The sequence below is a fragment of the Sciurus carolinensis genome, chromosome 2 (genome assembly GCF_902686445.1).
Source record: "Sciurus carolinensis chromosome 2, mSciCar1.2, whole genome shotgun sequence".
NCBI classification, from domain to species: Eukaryota; Metazoa; Chordata; class Mammalia; order Rodentia; family Sciuridae; genus Sciurus; species Sciurus carolinensis.
Genome location: NC_062214.1, coordinates 148,060,131 through 148,077,558, shown reverse-complemented (window position 1 = coordinate 148,077,558; position 17,428 = coordinate 148,060,131). Strand labels below are relative to the sequence as shown.

The 17,428-nt window shown below is 31.5% G+C and overlaps 1 protein-coding gene across 1 annotated transcript in view; it reads left to right on the top strand.

Moving 5' to 3' along the window:
• The window catches only part of Mdga2 (MAM domain containing glycosylphosphatidylinositol anchor 2), a 757,479-nt gene that overhangs the window by 581,511 nt on the left and 158,540 nt on the right, over nucleotides 1–17,428 (top strand). The gene's annotated exons all lie outside the window — the stretch shown is intronic.

Here is a 17,428-nt window from a genome sequence, read left to right as displayed (position 1 = left end):
CTTTAGTCTGTGCAGGACAACTTAGAACCTTAAGGCAGTTTCTGGGGATGTCGCTCATGGGTAGAGCACTTGCATGGTGTGCACAGGCCCTTGGTTGAATCCCCAGCACCATGAAAGATCAACAACAGCAACAATAACAACAAACTAGAATTTCAAGGAGAAATTTCAGTTTGAACACATACATCAGATGGTATATTTCTTTCAGAATTATCAGTTTCCACTGTTGCCTTCTGTAGAACTCTCCTGGAATATTTATTGCCTATAGAGTTAGTTTGAACAACACAAATAAATGCTTCTAAACACTTCTTGTACAATGTTTACATAAAGTTTTCATTTTCAAAGTGAATACACTTCTTTCACTAAAGTCACTTGATTCTAATGGCCTATGGTTCCCTTCTATAAAATGAAGTACCCTGTGGATAATCAAAAGACTATGCCAAAAACATTCATGGTAAGTTCAAAGTATTTTCAAAATGTATCAAGGGATGATTGCATCAAGATTGTATACTCAATGCCACTGTACAGACAACTTTGAAGGGAGCATTCAGGGAATTTTCTTTGCCCAATAGAATCTTAGTTTTACCTCTTATTACAATATATATGGCTCTTAGCAAGCATCTTAATGTTTCTGAGCTTTGGTTTTCTTATTTCTGAATATGAAAAAATGTTTCTGTTTTTCAATTAGTATTTAAGATTCAAATAATTTTGTAAAGTAATGCAAACATTGCTTATCATATAGTATACAGTGGACATCATTATTATCATCATGACTATAATTTTAATTTCATCTCATATCCGCTATCCTTTTACCAAAACATCCATTTTCTTACTTGCAAATTATTTCTTATATACTCTATGTATGTCTTAGTCCATTCAGGCTGCTATAAAAAACAGCATAAACTGGGTGACCTACAAACAACAGAAATTTCTTACACTTGCTTGGCTAGGAAGTCTAAGATCAAGGAAGAGGGCACTCAATTTCCAAGCTTGTTGTCTAGCTATGAACTTACATGGTGGAAAGAAGGGCTTTTTACCTTTATGGGGACTCTTTTAAAAGTGTACTTATCCCTTTTATTAGAGTGAATTCCTTCATTAACTAGTTACCTCTTCAAAGTCCCACTTTCTAATTGGTCATTAGGTTTCAATCTGTGAATGTGAGGGGGCAGAAATATTCAGACTATAGCACCCTGTTTTATTGTTTTTATTAAATATAGTTGATCCATTTCTACTATAATTTAAACTCCTCACAGGTGAAAACAAGAAGCAATACTTGACAAATAAGTAGATTCTTGATTTACTGATTCACTGTCAAGGTCTCTGTTCTAGGGGAAAGTTTACAACTAAAAGTATTCGGTAATAGATTCTTGATTTTTTTCTTCTCACTGGGAATATTTATATTATGCTCCACAAGAATGTAGGCTGAAGAAAGTCTTTGGTTTACAAAGAAGATATTAATATTTCAAGTTTTCATTTTTCATATTTTAATGTTAATTATTAAATAGAACTCAGTGTTTATTACACAGTATTCCTTTATTTTAATTAATTGGCCATATTAGTTTCTTTGTGATTTTTTAGTAGTTAATACAAACATTGATCACCTGAACTGTGAGGCAATGTTAATATTTTAAAAATTTCAGTATTTACATATTCCCCTAAATACCCTTCCCCTTCTTCCTGTACTTAATATGTTTTTTCTTAAAAAAATAAAAAAAAAGTTTTTATAAGATGGTATCCAATTTAAATTCTGTATAAAATAAGTTCTAGAATTATTCTTTCAAGTCAACATATCATACACATATGTATTACTTCATTTCCCAATGGATACTCATTACTTCTGAATATATGAAAATTGAACATTTTAGGTATACATGCTATTTTCTAGTACATTCCTAGGATGAATTCACTTTAGCTGAAATGCTTCTGCTATCCTGGGCATCTTCCTGGCTCTGTGTTTCTTCATTCTTCCAGAGAGTATAGTATCATCCATAACCATCACAGGGTACATAAGCATCTAAGAAAATTGTCTAAGAAAATAGAAAGGAACTCTCGCTCTGTAAGGCATTTCTCAGTGCAGAGCATAGATACTATCCACTGTATATCACCTGGAAAAAGAATGAGTTCATCAAGTATATGCCTCATGTAAAGAAAATAAGCCCATTATTTTTTTTCTGGTTTCATCTCTGCTGCTGTCTTAATGTAGGCACCACTATAACTTAATATAAAGAAAAAGTTTATCTATTATAATTTTATTTTCAACATTATACAAAGAAGTGATAAAGGAACCTGCTAAAGAGGATGATTAAAACTACAGCCTAACCCAGTCACAGCCTGTGTGTATTGATCTTGTCAGTTCAGTCTTCCTGATCATCTGAATTGTGCAGAAATAAATTCAAGTGGATAATTATAGCATTTTCGTAATACTTCAAGGTTATGTTTACCCTTGAAACACTTCAGATATGGGGTTAAGTTAAATGTATTTTGAGTGAAAATGTTTAGTATCTTTCACCCCCACCACGGGGACTTATCGCTGTGCTAGAATATATTCTCTTCTAAGAGAAGTCAACATAAACATATAGAAGTATATTCATCAACAAAAATAATTCTTCTCCTTTATAATCCCTCTTATTTAAAAAGGGATTTGTCTTTCTTCCAAAAATCAGTGTATTCATCAAAATGTCAATTTTAGGTATTTCCTAATTACTTTGATTTGTCACATGAAAATAATATATCACATGAACATGCCTATGATGTTGTCAGTTTATTTTTAAAAATCACCAAAATATATTTATTGTAGATGGATATATGAGGTATGAAAAAGACATGGATTTTGGTAAGAAAAAAATGAATACTTTAGACATTAGGTAACAGTGTAAGAATCTGAATGTCAGAAAGGTACTTTAAGGGCTGAGAGTGCTTGGTGGCTTGCCCCGCATGTGCCAGGGTCTGACTTGAATCCCCAGCACTGAAAATAATTTTCTCAGTCAATGCACAATAAGTAAAACAATAAGTGATAAATCAAAGTCCAGTTCTCTGAAGAAAAGACATAATTTTCTAACCCTCAAACCAGAGACACACATTCACCAGAGTATTTAAACCACCTGCAATCATTGTTCATGTAGAATTTTCAGTTTTATGTTATTATTAGCACTTTTATCTTTCTGGATCATCAATTGTTTAATGTAATATCATATTTAATACTTAATATCAGCCACTTTATTTTGTTCTGGTATCTATTAGATTATATTATCCTATATTATGTTAATAACTTTTACTTTATAGTAAACTCCTCTATTGTATAAACTTCAAAGGATGTTAGTTTCAACTACTTTCAAACTCATGGGATTTTTTACAGAGCACATTTGGCATAAAATTCACTTGAAAGGATATAAGAGTATGCCCTCCATATCCCATCCCCTGGGAATCTTTAAAAAAGAAAGTATTTTCTATTTTCTTGACTGGAGGAAAAGGGATGCTATTGTCATCTATTGAGTACAAGCCAAGGATACTTTTAAGGTCCCAAATACATATGGTAGTTTCCCAACATAGAATTTTTTTGCCAAAGTATAATTATTTGTTGGAGAGTGAGGGCCTAGCCTGCCAATTGTAGGATGCCTAGAAGCATCTCTGGCCTTTAAACTTTAGATGCCAGTAGCATCTCCTCTCCCCATGTCATAACAATGAAAAGTATCTTCGGTCATTGTCAACTGACTGGCAAAATCACCCTAGGTCATGCACCATTGTTGAGAAGCCATCTTATCTACAAGGAGACAAAAATCTACCTACTCTGGGCATAAGAAATGTGACACAATGTTCTGCCCTACTACAGTCTGTATCTCTTATAAGCAATCTACATGAATAACATCCAGAGTCCTTGAAGAGAAATGTCAGTTACAAGAATCAATGCCCTCAGCTCAAAGTGATGGCTTCCTATCAAATACTAACATTCTTCCCTATCTGGAGGCAGTTTAGTATAGAAATGTCTCCCAAGATCCTAGTTGACATTCTTTCCTTGTCAGGTTATTGTGGGAATCAGAAGTAGAATTTTATGTGAGGTCAAATTCTAATGAAGTGGAAAAGGTGGTTATGTTTTTTTAAAGCACTTTAAGTGTATCTACTCTTTTATCTAACAGGCTAAGCATACATAGCAGTTATTTCACTCTTATGTTGTTCTTTATCTGACCATAAAATAGGCAAGAGCATTTTTCAGCACCCTTTCTTTTTTTAATTAAACTTGCTTTTCGTCTCACCTGTGTACTGTTGTGCCTCTTTCCTTGTAGGTCTTTTGTCTTCATATCTGGGTTTGGCAAGGCATGTCTTTATATCCTGCTGTTCCACTAGTTCATTTAGATCCTTCTTATGAGTTCCTTTCTTCTAACAAGAGTGTTTTATTGAAACCTTAAAGATTGTACTAAACAAAAGCAAAAGTTCTTCAAAAGGAAATTTTGGAGTTTAAGCTGATCATGCATTGTGAAATTGAAAAAAATTCTCCCTTGATTTTACATTTACAAGTTATATTTCAAATGTGAAAATTATTCTTTCTCATTAATTTTAAACTATTTTTGAAGAGAAGGAAGTCAAGTGCTTTTCTTGAAAGTTAGTGAATATATGGATCTTATTATTTATTATTTTCTTGAGAAATGGAATACAGAATGTTCTTATTGAAAACATTGTTCCATAACCTAAGGTATATAATTGTGCAAAATTAATTAAGGGCAGGAAATATTAAAATGAATGGGAAATACAATGGCATTTAAGAAAAATGGGAAGTACCTTCTCATCAGTTAGGTTATTTGCAATGAAATGTGTGGATATAATGGTATTCTGGTAACCCTTCAGTGTTCTCAGTTTCCTTTGTACATTCCTTGTACATTGGTGTCAACAATTTGATGATTCTAGTGTCTGAAGATATAAGTTCTTATTCACAAGGCAACTGACTTGATGAATATAGTATACTATACTATATGAATATAGTATATATACTATATGATGAATATAGTATTTTATGTAAGTAATTTGGGTATGTGAAATTTTCACTTCAAGTAATCACTAAAAACCCTAATGTACAAATATATCAGTCAATAAATGACACACATACACACACACAGATGCAAGATTTAGAGAGATCCTAAAGCTTGTGCTGTATATCTCCCTATCTATATATCTTTCCATGCATCTGACTGTCTATCTCAACATTGGCTCCATGCAGAGGGCATGTTTTTGAACAAACATTGATTCCTTTTAATGCATTTTCTTCCTTGCCTTTTGACTGTGCATTCTAATTCTGTTTTTATCTTGAAGTCATGTGTTGATTGTTATTTATTCTTCCTATCTCCAAATCAGATTTTGCTCCGACTATCTTCTTACTCCACATTTACTTTGTTGGCAATATAGTGACTTATATTATCATTACTATGCAGATCTTCCCCCAAAATTGTATCTGAGATGCTCAGCTAGCTTTTGCAAAATGCCAGTTCAGTTTCCTGATGAATTTAAAAATCAAATGTGGCTAAAATTAAACTTGCAGTGATTTTCCTGAGTAATTTTTTCTCCTTTCACATTCTTATCCCATCTAAAAGGATGCCTATCTTCTCTGTTACCAGATCTGAATCACTATTCTCTCTTCCCTTTTATCCAGCATGCCCTGAAAATTAAGATATTAGATTCTGATATTACAGACATGGTTTGAATTCCAGCTTTTCTACCTTCACCATAACTTTTCAAGATTGCTTTTTATTCATATATTTTATGATGGAAATAAATTTCATTATGTTATGCATTTCTCTAAGAATCAAATCATATGATTCCTCAAAAGTTTTTAGTCCAGTGTTTGACATGTAGCTAGTACTCCTTGTTACAAAACAAGCAAACAACAAACAAACAAAAACTTCCCAGATCCATTCCTTCTTTTCAATTTCAACTGTCATTTTCAAAGGTAAGACCCATTTGCCTCCTATAAGAAATTCCTACCATTTTCCCCTCACCTGTGATCTTCTTTTTTCCCTTCCTGATGTTGCTGGCAGATGTACTCCTTTTTCATCAGTAGGAACACATTCAATTGCAATTGAAAGAGTATTCTTGTGTAACCATTGTGGGCAACAACGTGTAGTTGGTTCTAGGAGCTTAAACACTGCCATCTTCCCAACTATGGGTGCGATTCTGTTTGCTCCACACTTAGTGGTTCTCCTTTCCAGGTCTACTTGAAACCAAAGCTCGTCCCCTTTTACTGCTCGCCCAAGGATTACCTCCAGTTGGATATGACTGGCTTGACTTAAGAAGCCACACTCTGTAGCAGAGGTATAAATGTAAGTGCTATTTGCTCTCTGGAAACTCTCTATGGCTACTCATTATCTGTGATCAGAAGTTCTCTCTCTAGGACTTCCAAATAGTATTTTCCCCTCTTCTTGAGGTCATGTTCAATGTTATAATATAATGAACAATGTTCATTATCCTATCACTTTTTAACTCAATGCCTTTTTGTAATTCCATCCCCTTTGTCATGAATATCCTCAAAGTCATATCTATGAGCCCACTCTATTGTCTTCAAGGCATCAATTAAAGACCATTTCACCATTAATATTCTTTGAAATATGTGTAATTATATTATTCAGCTGCAATTTTGTTAATGAAGACCCAATGATATCTATGCAGTTATCACCATAGCTACAACTATAGGTGCTTTCTAAAATAGGAGAAAAGGAAACTGTAAATATTTAGGGCAGATTTTAATTCTGGCAATGTATTTCTAATTCTAGCAGTGCCAATTTTAATGCGTGATTTGTCTTTACTACCAAAATTTCTATGGAAATGAAGGCTATAGTAAGATGATTTCTCTTAAGTAAGTGTCAAGTTTGAAAAATGTTAACAACAAAATTGTCTTATTTATATTAATGCATATAAACAAAACCACATATCTTATTAATTATAGCAGCAATCTCCTGGAATTGCATGTTTGAAATAAAGAGAGAATGCATGAATGCTAAAATTTCATTGCAACAAGTTCCCAGTGTTAAAATAACCATAGGAATGAAAAGTTGTACCCCATTTGTGTACAATGAATCAAAATGCAGTTTGTAAAAATAAAAAAATATTAACAAAAAATAAAATTTAAAAAAAGAAACAAAAAATAACTCAGGTGTATATTCTAACAAAGACACAAATTTTTTGAAGAATATTTTCAAAGACACAATCATACATACCTGTTTATTTTGAAACTGTTGCATCTAGAAAAAAATCAGTATGTATGAGATCTTATTCAAAAAGCATTGTTAGTGTAATGACAAGATTTTAGTGCTTGGTGAATTAAAATTTTGAAGGTTTATAAAGTTTGTCCTCTTGTGAATTTTACCTTAATCTCTTCTATTGCTTGTTTTATGTTTAACTCTCATCATAATACAGATGATCACTAAGTAGAATACAGATTCCATATACTAGTTCAAATATCATAACTCAAAAATGTGTTACTTTGCAATTACTTATTTTAGAGACTATGGTGTAACTGCTATCTTATTAAGAACACTTCTGAAGGGTTCCTTCTTGATGTAGCCAAACATCTGCATAAATATGAAGAGAAACACAATACTTGGTAATCAACTTAAATGATTTAATATTTGTTTGTATGTCTGTTTCTATGTAGATATTCTTTGCAGCTTATCTGTAAAGAAGATACACTTTACATTGCAAGGGAAAGATATGGTAGCCCTCAAATTAGTATGTCTCTTTCAAAAGCCATTTTATGTTAAATAACTAATGTAAAAATTACATTTCCCTTTTCTTTTGGCAAGTCTCTGTTTTGAGAAGTTTCTAAAGATTGTTTTCTTCAAAGCAATCTGTTAAAAATAAGTTTTTATCCCAATGTTTGAAATGTACTATATCTGTTCATTTGGATAAGACAAACTAATTTGTTCAGCATACACACGTTAGAATTTATCTGCAGTTTTAAAAAAAGTTGAATTAAAATGCCCATTTTGATCTTGGGAAACATCCACAGTCTTGGGGAAATATGAGTATTTTCTTTGCTTTTAAGATTCTTACTCTTAGAAGTTCCTTTCTCTCCTGTTTTCTCCTCCCTTTAAGTCTCCTGTCTATTCCTCCTCCTTTTCATCCCTCCATGCACACCACCAATACACCCACACATACGTACATACATGCCTTCAGAGATGATACTTTAGATCTATCATTTTTTTTTAAGTTGAAGTACACCTTGTCACTTGTCTATTTTAAAATATCAGGCTGGTTTTCTCTAGATTTCTACATAAGAAATACTTGATGTTTTCCCTTTCTTTATACTTCTTAAAATGAGAAACAGACCATTCTCATCCTTAATCCCAGATTATAACTTTACCATAATTCCTGGGTTTTGACATTAATGTCTAAATAATCCAGTGTTGTTGAAGAGTTATATCTGACCTTATGCCCCCAACTTTAAGCTCTAGTAATTTGATATTTTCATATTTTGACTAGCTCATCCAGAGAATCACTTAACTTAGCACTGATGTATTTAATCATGTTATTATTAGGTAAAGAGGTTCCCACAAATGAAAAAAAATGATGATTTGCAAGTACTTATTCTTTGTTGACATTTGATCTCAAAATGTTAATACTTTAAACTCAGTTTTTCAGATTTTGATGACTAAGTTTTTCTTTGTTTTATTGAGCCTGCAAAGTTGAACTCAATATATATAAGATTCAAATATGAGTCTGCTGAAAATAAACTTCCTATATTCATTGATCTTAAAGTTAACAAATAAATAATTTATACAATCTCCTTTAAGCAATAATAATGCTACCTAAATTCAGTTTATATTTGAGGGTGGTCTTCTAAAGTATTTCATCTTTTTTTACCAGGTAGACAATAGTTTTCTTCATTTGTCCATATAAAATGTTGAATGTTACACATTCTTTTAGACATTTTTTTGAAAAACAGCAAGAAGAGCCAGGTGTGGCGGTTCATACCTGTAATCCCAATGATTTGAGAGACTGAGGCAGGAGAATCACAAGATTAAGGTCAGCCTCAATAACAACTTATTGAAAACCTGTCTCAAAATAAAAAATAAAAAGGACAAGACTGGGTATGTAACTAAGTGGTAAAGAACCCCTGGATTCAATCTGTGTTAAAGGAAAAAAAAAAAAAAAAGAAAGAAAGAAAGAAGAGCAAAAATAACAACAGTAAATTGAAACAATAAAAACAAATTATTAAAGTACATCTGTAGACTTACTATAGACTTATAGTGTATCTTTTTTTAACTCAGCATGATTGTTTTGTATACTTTCTTATTTCTTCTAATTTGGTCAAAATAATGACTATTCTTCCTACATAATTAAACTCAAGACATTAACATTGTTTTGATTCTTGGTTTAGTTATACATACTTTATTGCTAAATACTTTGTTCTTTTCCAAGGTAACAAAACTATTTCTTATAATTTAAAATTTTAAATCAGTATTTAATTTGAAAAGCTTTCATTAATCCTGCCAATTAACATTTACTTTAATCAATTAATTTAATAAATATTAATTCAGCCAATAAAAATGTGTTAATTTCTGTGCTAGATAAGGGGAATTTAAATAAAAATTAAAGGTACTCTGTAAACTACCTAAAATTGTAATCTAATCTGAAAGCAGAAAGAAATTTGTAGGTGATAAAAAGGGACCCATGTGAACTGAAATGAAGAAATGGTAGATAATCATGCTTTGTCCTGACAACCATATGTGTTTGCTATATTTTTACAACTGAGTTCATCTATACCAATAGATACATATTGTGAATAATTAAAAAGATTTTCCCCAACCCTCTTACTTTGTTTTTATTCTCTCAATTTAGTCTTCTTTATAAAATGCCTTAAGCTCTACAATTGATTTGGGAAATTGCCTAGCCTACCTCCCTAATATTTCTGAGACTTTCTGGGAGTCTCATTTCTCCTGAGAACCTCTCACTGTGATGGCCTCCAGTGTTCTCACTGTCTACCTCACTATGATCCCTCCCTTAGTAACTATAATGTTCCCCTCACATAGCTTCATCCATTGGACATAATCTCTTCATAATTTTTCTAAAGCAGCTTTAACTTAAGACCAAGAAGCAGAATGGATTATTGAAGGATTCCAGAAACTGGGAGAAGGGGTGGATAAAAAAAGATACTTAGAATGAATTATCAGTGTTCCTAGATACCCACCATTAGCCTTTCTCTATGTAAACAATTTCTCTTTGTTAGGTCTTTCATTCATTTCCACTTAGGTGAGATCTTTACTTCTTAGCTGTTACGGCTAACAGAAGGCACAACTCATAAATATCGTATTATTTAGAGTACTTTAGATTTTAATCATTATCCTCTCCAATTTAGTCTGTCCTGTCACAATCACATGAATTATTAAAGGAACTTCTTTTATTTGTTAAATTATAACAAATAACACAGGTCAGATATACAAATTAATGTGATTCATTGTAATGTTTCCATATGTGCATACATTTTATATTGACTATTCATCCAATATTCTAATCTCTCACCACTTTACACTCTCCCAGTCCCTAGTTTGAAGTTAAAGCATACCTTGTCACTTGTCTCTTTTAAAATACAAGACAGGTACTTTAAATCCTTCTTCTTCCTTCATATTGTCTTTTTTTTTTTTTTTTTTTTTCCCTAGCTCCTACCGATGAGACAACATGCTATACTTATCTTTCTGAGGCTGGTTTATTTTGTCTAACACAATCCTCTGCATCCATTCATTTTGGTGCAAATGACAGAATTTCATTCTTTAAGACTGAATAATACTCCATTGTGCATATGTACCATATTTTCTTTATCTCTTTGTCTATTAAATGGTATGTAAACTGATTCCATTTCTTAGCTACCGTGAACAGTGTTCAATAAACATGGCCATGCTGATATCTCTTTTGTATGCCAAATTCACTTCTTTCAAATATAGACCCAAGAAAAGGATAGTTGAAAAATATGGTAATTCTAGTTTTAGTTTTTGAGAAAACTCTATACTGTTTTCCTCAAGGTCTATACCAATTTACATTCCCACCAATAATGCATAAGAACTACTTTTTCTCAACATTCTCACCAGCAATTTTTATTTTTTTATTTTTTATTATTTTTTTAATAATAGTCATTCTAACTGGGGTGAGATAGTACCTTGTTGTTTGTATTTACATTTTCCTGATGGCATTTTTTATATTTATTGTCATTTGCATTTCTTCTTTCAAGAAGTATCTATTCAGATCATTTGCTCATTTTTTAATTGGTTTACTTGTTTTTTGTTGTTATATTTTAAGTTTTTTAAAAATAAATACTGGATATTAACCCTCTGTCAGATAAATAGCTAGAAAATATTTTCTCACATTCTGTAAATTGTCTCTTCACTCTGTTGTTTGCTTCCTTTGCAATGCAAATACTTTTCAGTTTGACTCTAAGGTCATTTGTCAATTTTTACTTTTGCTTCCTATACCAATATCTTAAAATATATGCCCCTATGATTTCCTCTAGTAGTTTCAGAGTTTAAACTTTTTCATCAAGAACCTTAATCCATTTTGAGTTGATTTTTGTATAGGGTGAGAGAAAAGGTTCAAGTCTCAAATTGCACACTCGTGGTGCCCAGTTTCCTCAGTGTCACCTGTTAGAGAATTTTCTTTCTTCAGTGTATATTTTCAGTACCTTTTCCAAGAATTAGTATTCTGTATGGTTATGGATTTATTTCTGTTCTCTGTTCTGTTTCATTGGGCTGTGTCTGTTTTTATGCCCCTACCATGTGGTTTTTGTGACTATAACTCTGTAGTATTTCTCGAAATCAGTTATTATGATACCTCCAACTTTGCTTTTATTTCTTTTGCTCAATATTGCTTTGGTTTTTTGTGGTCTGTTTTCTTCCATGAGAATTTTAGGATTTTTTTCTCTAGTCATATAATAATGTCATTAGTATTCTGATGGGAATTGCATTCAATCTATAGATCCTTTGGATTGGGTATGTACATTTTAAATGTATTAATGCTTTCAAATCTTGAGCATAAGAAGATTTTTCCACATTTTATTGTTCTTTTAAATTTCTTTCTTTAATGTTTAGTTATTTTCATTGTAGACATCTTCTCTTCCTTAATTGTTTATTCCTGGGCTTCTGTTTGGGTTTTTTTGTTGGTTTGTTTTAGTGTTTTGTTTTGTTTATTAATTAGTATTGTGAGTGGGATTGCTTTCATGATTTCTTTCTCAGCACGTTCATTATCGATGTATAGAAAAGCTACTGATTTTTATATGTCGATATGGTTATATCCTGATACATTTTATATGTTGATTTTGTATAAACACACACACATATAATCATATCTGCAAACCAAGATAATATGATTCCCTCCTTTCCTCTTTGTTTTTTATTTCTTTCTCTATTATTTGCTCTGGTTAAATTTTCTGGTACTATGTTGAATGACACTGGTGAGAGTGGACAGCTTTGTATTGTGTCTAATCCTAGAGAAAATTCTCTCCATTCAGTATGATGTTGGTTATTGGTTTGTCATACATAACCTTTATTATGTTGAGCTATAATCATTCTATACATAATTTTCTCAGGGATTTTATCATGAAAGGATATTGGATTTCATCAAATGCTTTTTCTGTACCTATTAATATTATCACACAATTCTTATCCTTCATTCTATTTACTTGACCTATAGCATTTATTCCCTATATTCCTATATTCCCTGGAATGATACTGACTTATCATGGCCTATGATCTTTTTGATGTGCTTTCGAATTCAATTTGATGGTGTTTTGTTGAGGATATTTGCATTTATGATCATTGGGAATAATGGGCTATAGTTTTTATTTCTTTGTCATTTCCTTGTCAGGTTTTGGGAAGAGGGTAATGCTACCCTCATAGAGTGGGTCTCTTAATTCTATGGAATAGTTTCCGAAACATTGCAGTTAGTTCTATTTGAAAGTTTGATAGTTCTATTTGAAAGACAGGTAAAATTCAGTAGTGGAGTCATCCAGCCCTAGACTTATCTTTGTTGAGAGACTGAATTGCTGATTCAATTTCAAATAGTTGTAATTTGTCTATTCAGGTTTTTTGAATCTCTTGGTTCAATTTTGATAGGTCATATATTCAGAAATTTGTCCATTCTAGATTTTCCCATTTGTTAGCATATAGTTTTTAAAAATAGTCCCTAAGGATCACATGAGGTCTTTTTTGTTTGTTTGTTTGTTTTCTCATCTCTAAATCATAACAAACACCATGGGGAGTCTCTGGAAAATTGAGAGGTTACTTTTCCAAAGCCAGACTACTCTGCAAGTTTCAGGCATATTTAATCTGTTTAGAGGGTAAGCCTACAAAGACCATGAAACTTTCCAATAGCTAAGATTGCCGGTATCTGTGCTGGTAGAATGTGCTGGGACTCTCTTTTTTCATCTTTATCCTTGCTTCAGAAGGGTGGCTCTCCTTTCCCAACTGATGAGTTGGCAGGTGATGGGATACTTTGTTTCTCTTGCTATACTACTGTTTTAGGTCTCTGGAGTTTACAAAGTTTCTGTTTTGCTACTGATAAATTTGAGGTTCTCCCCTAGGTCTCTCACCTCACTATGTAGCTATGCATCTGTTTCTTTGATTCTTTGTGGAGGAGCAGGTGAGTGCTGTGTACCTATATTCAGTCATATTGAAGGTATTTCTTTAAGTAAAAAGGGGATAGAAAATTGATTACCCCTGAAGAAAACTGTATTTCCATGGCAATATAGTCAAATTGTCTTTAAAATAGTATAGTTTTTACTGTTCTTCCCTATGCAGTGTGTGAACATGTTTGTTTCTTTGTGTAGTTGTGTATGTACTGAATATATTTTTGTATATATGTGTGCTTGTGCCTGTAGGAGCACATATCAAAGTAAAATAGGCAGAGTGCCTAGGGATAAAGAACAGAGAGTAATAAATTCCAGAAATATTGAGTCTGAAACTCTGACAAAAAAATGCTGATACCAAAGCAAACATATTTTGCATGGAAGTCCTCCTTAATAGCTCAACATCATAGGTCATATATCATGCCATGGTTTTTAAAGGTCATTAGAAGCAATACACAGATCTAAAGGAATACACGATGGTAGTATTAATGCATTTATGTGGAATTTTTCTTCTAAAATTTGAGAACATAAATTATACATCTACCAGAACAAGAATGCAGGACTTGTCTTTCTAATAAATGAGGACAAATGAAGATTTTTTAATAACTATTTTTTAGCACTATCTGGAATTTTAACAGCATTCCCTAAGAAATCATGAGAATATGTTCTTGTTTTCCCTCCCACCCCCGAAAATGTTGAGAAGTATATGTATCTATATAAAAGTTGAAACTGGTTTCATGGGTTGGTTGAATCCTGAAGCTGTTTCTTTCTCCTGTCTCCTCAGTTGTCTTTGGATGTATTTCTTTTGCAGCTGAACAGCTTATGAAATTAAAATATATTTATTTCTTATATGAACTCCCTACTTGATTTAAAATACCTATCAGTGGAGTATTTTATATTTCTCACTTAAAGACAATATAAAGTAAATGTAGATTTAATTTCATTCCTTTTCTATATGTAAGTCTAGATTAATTCTTTTTTGACCCTTTGGGTTAGAAGCCCTTAACGGATCTGGGCTTCCCTATCTGGATCTAAAACAAAACCTGTCTTTATGAGCAGCAAGGGAGCATGAAACCAGAAAAATGTTTTCCTTTGATAAGCTTGGAAAGTCAATTTCAAGGATAAAGCACCTTGATAAAAGTGAATCAGACTAGATAAACACAAATGGAAACCAGAGAAATAGAGACATAAATAGATATGTGATATCTTCTGCTTTTCCTAAGTAAGAAAGGCAGTTACTTGTAGAATTCAGGTACTTTTCAAGATGGAATGCAATAGCAACAATAAAGCAAGAAGACAGAAAAATGAAAATAATGAAGATTATTGTAAAAACTACTGTGAATATGAGATATGAAAATAATTTCAACAAATATTAAAGGCATTTGCCTATGAGTTATGAAATATCTCTAATTTGAACATATCTCATTAACTTTGAACATATCTTAGGTATATTAATGAAGATATGAGAAATTTTCAACTATTAATTTAATTGCTTTGATTTTTAAAAATTATAAGCATACATTACAAAAATATTAATATTTGTATTCACTATGAATTTTTTGGTAAGATACTTTTCACAAGCTCTGAAAACCTAGCTCAAGTTGCATCATCACAGACTCCAAATTGATAATGTAATAGTGAAGGTTTCTGGCTCTTTATTTTCTTCAAAAAGAAACTTGTGTAGTTTAAGGTTAGTTGTTGAAATGTAAGTCACAGGTTCTTCTTCAGTATATTTAATTTTAATTTGCATATTTAGAAATTATTTTTATGTAAAATGGTAAATCTACTCTATAAAGGAGAACATAAAGAACAGATATTGAGTAGAGTGAGAAATTACCTAGTCTGCACTGTGACTCTTACAAAGTTAACAGATGCAAGAAGATTCCATAATGATGGCTTCCATTTCACCTGGGAAAGACATATTTAAATACTATGCTATGAAGGACTTTCTGTAAACAGTATATACTCCACTTACCATTTTTATTTTAAATGACCATTTGGTTCATCTCTTTCCCTTGCTCTTCGACCTGAAGAGAATGAATGCATGCAAATTCCAATAAATTATTTGTATTGAGCCTCCACACTGACACTTAACCTTCTTCCTCATAACACAAGTTAACAATAACAATACCAGTAATAACAAAAACCAGCTTTTGTGAAGTACTTTAACTATAAGGTAAACACTATAAGTGATTTAGATGCCATTTGATTTAATCTTTATATTGTTCTCCAAATGTCCATGGCATATTTTTATTTTGTTGTATGCTTATTAAAACCCTCCATATTCCTTTTCTAATCTAGAAACTAAGCTTATTAAAACTTATTAAAGGTAAATTTTGATTGATACACCTTTGTACTTTCTTATATAGACATTTCAGTACTCAGCATTAAATTGGTATTTGAAAACAATATATAAAATGATTAAATGGTGTAATGGTTCAATGAAAAATATCCACCATGAGAACTCAGACACTAAACTGTATATTTGAACTGATTATCATTTGCATCATGAATGTTGATTCAATTAATCATTTGAATGACAATTCTGTTTTTGTAGTTCCCTGTTCTCACAGCTATTTTCAATTTATAGAGTTTCAGAAGACATTTGAATGAATATCCATCCTTTATAAAATATTTAATTTTCCATTACTCTGCTTGTGTATTTTTTCTTTAACCTTATTATCATCATATGGTATTAATCTAACTAATCATTGTATACATGGAGATTGAAGAAAACACCAACATCTTAATGTGAAAAAATGCAGATGCTTAAAGAGCTAATGATAACATCATAATTTGGGGAAAAATGATAAAAATAACATATATTCAACAGAGTGCCTTGGTATTATGATTCTTCTTTATTGATGAAGACTAAAATTGAGAAAAATGACAAAGACAGAGACTAAGAAAAAATGTATTATATTTTATTGTTTCCACTTTTAACTGTTCTGCAAAATATATCCCATTGTTAAAAGCACCAAATTATAATTGATTTCATTTTATAATAAAATCAATGAATATTTCATCATATTATAAATGAAATTGAAACTAGTACATATTATTATCTTTTTTGGCATATTTAGGTTTTTCCTAATGGATATTATCTATCTACAAATGGATATCCTTTACTTTTCTTTGGCCCCTTTAACACAGAGTTTGCTAGTGGTTATACAGTATTCAAAATAAACTGCTATAACAATCTGTAAACATTACAAGCAAAATACTATAAATGTGCATTCTCCAAAGTCAATTATTGTTGCACTAAATAATTTTTAAAAGATATGCTAGAGTGTGGAATTAATAGACTCCACATGGTAGCTAGTGGAAATTGGGAAAGAATCCATCTCTCAAACTCCTAATACACTGCTTCAAATCATGTTTTATTGAACTATTCTATAGGGCAAACATAATTCAACTGAACTTCTTATTTCCTTTTCTACATATAAGCAGAACAGATTCATTAGATTAACTCCTAAAAGTTTATTTATAATTGAATTATTTAAATTTCAGAACATAGGTCATCACAGAAATAAATTATGCAGAAAGCAGTATGTATATATGTAAGGCAACTATGAATCATTAAAAGAGTATCATTATTCCAAGGTCCTGGTTTTAACTTAATATTATGTAGAAGTAATTTTTCCCCTAAGTGCTAATTCCATGTAATGTTTTTGTTGGTATAGAATTCTTCACCCTCCCTTTTGATTACCATTGTCTAACTCCAAATTTCATTTTCCCAATGTTGCTAAAATATTATTTACTTTCTAATTCTCCAAAGTAAATTAATAACCAATCTCAAATATTCTGTGTATATAAACAATGTGAATTATGAATTAA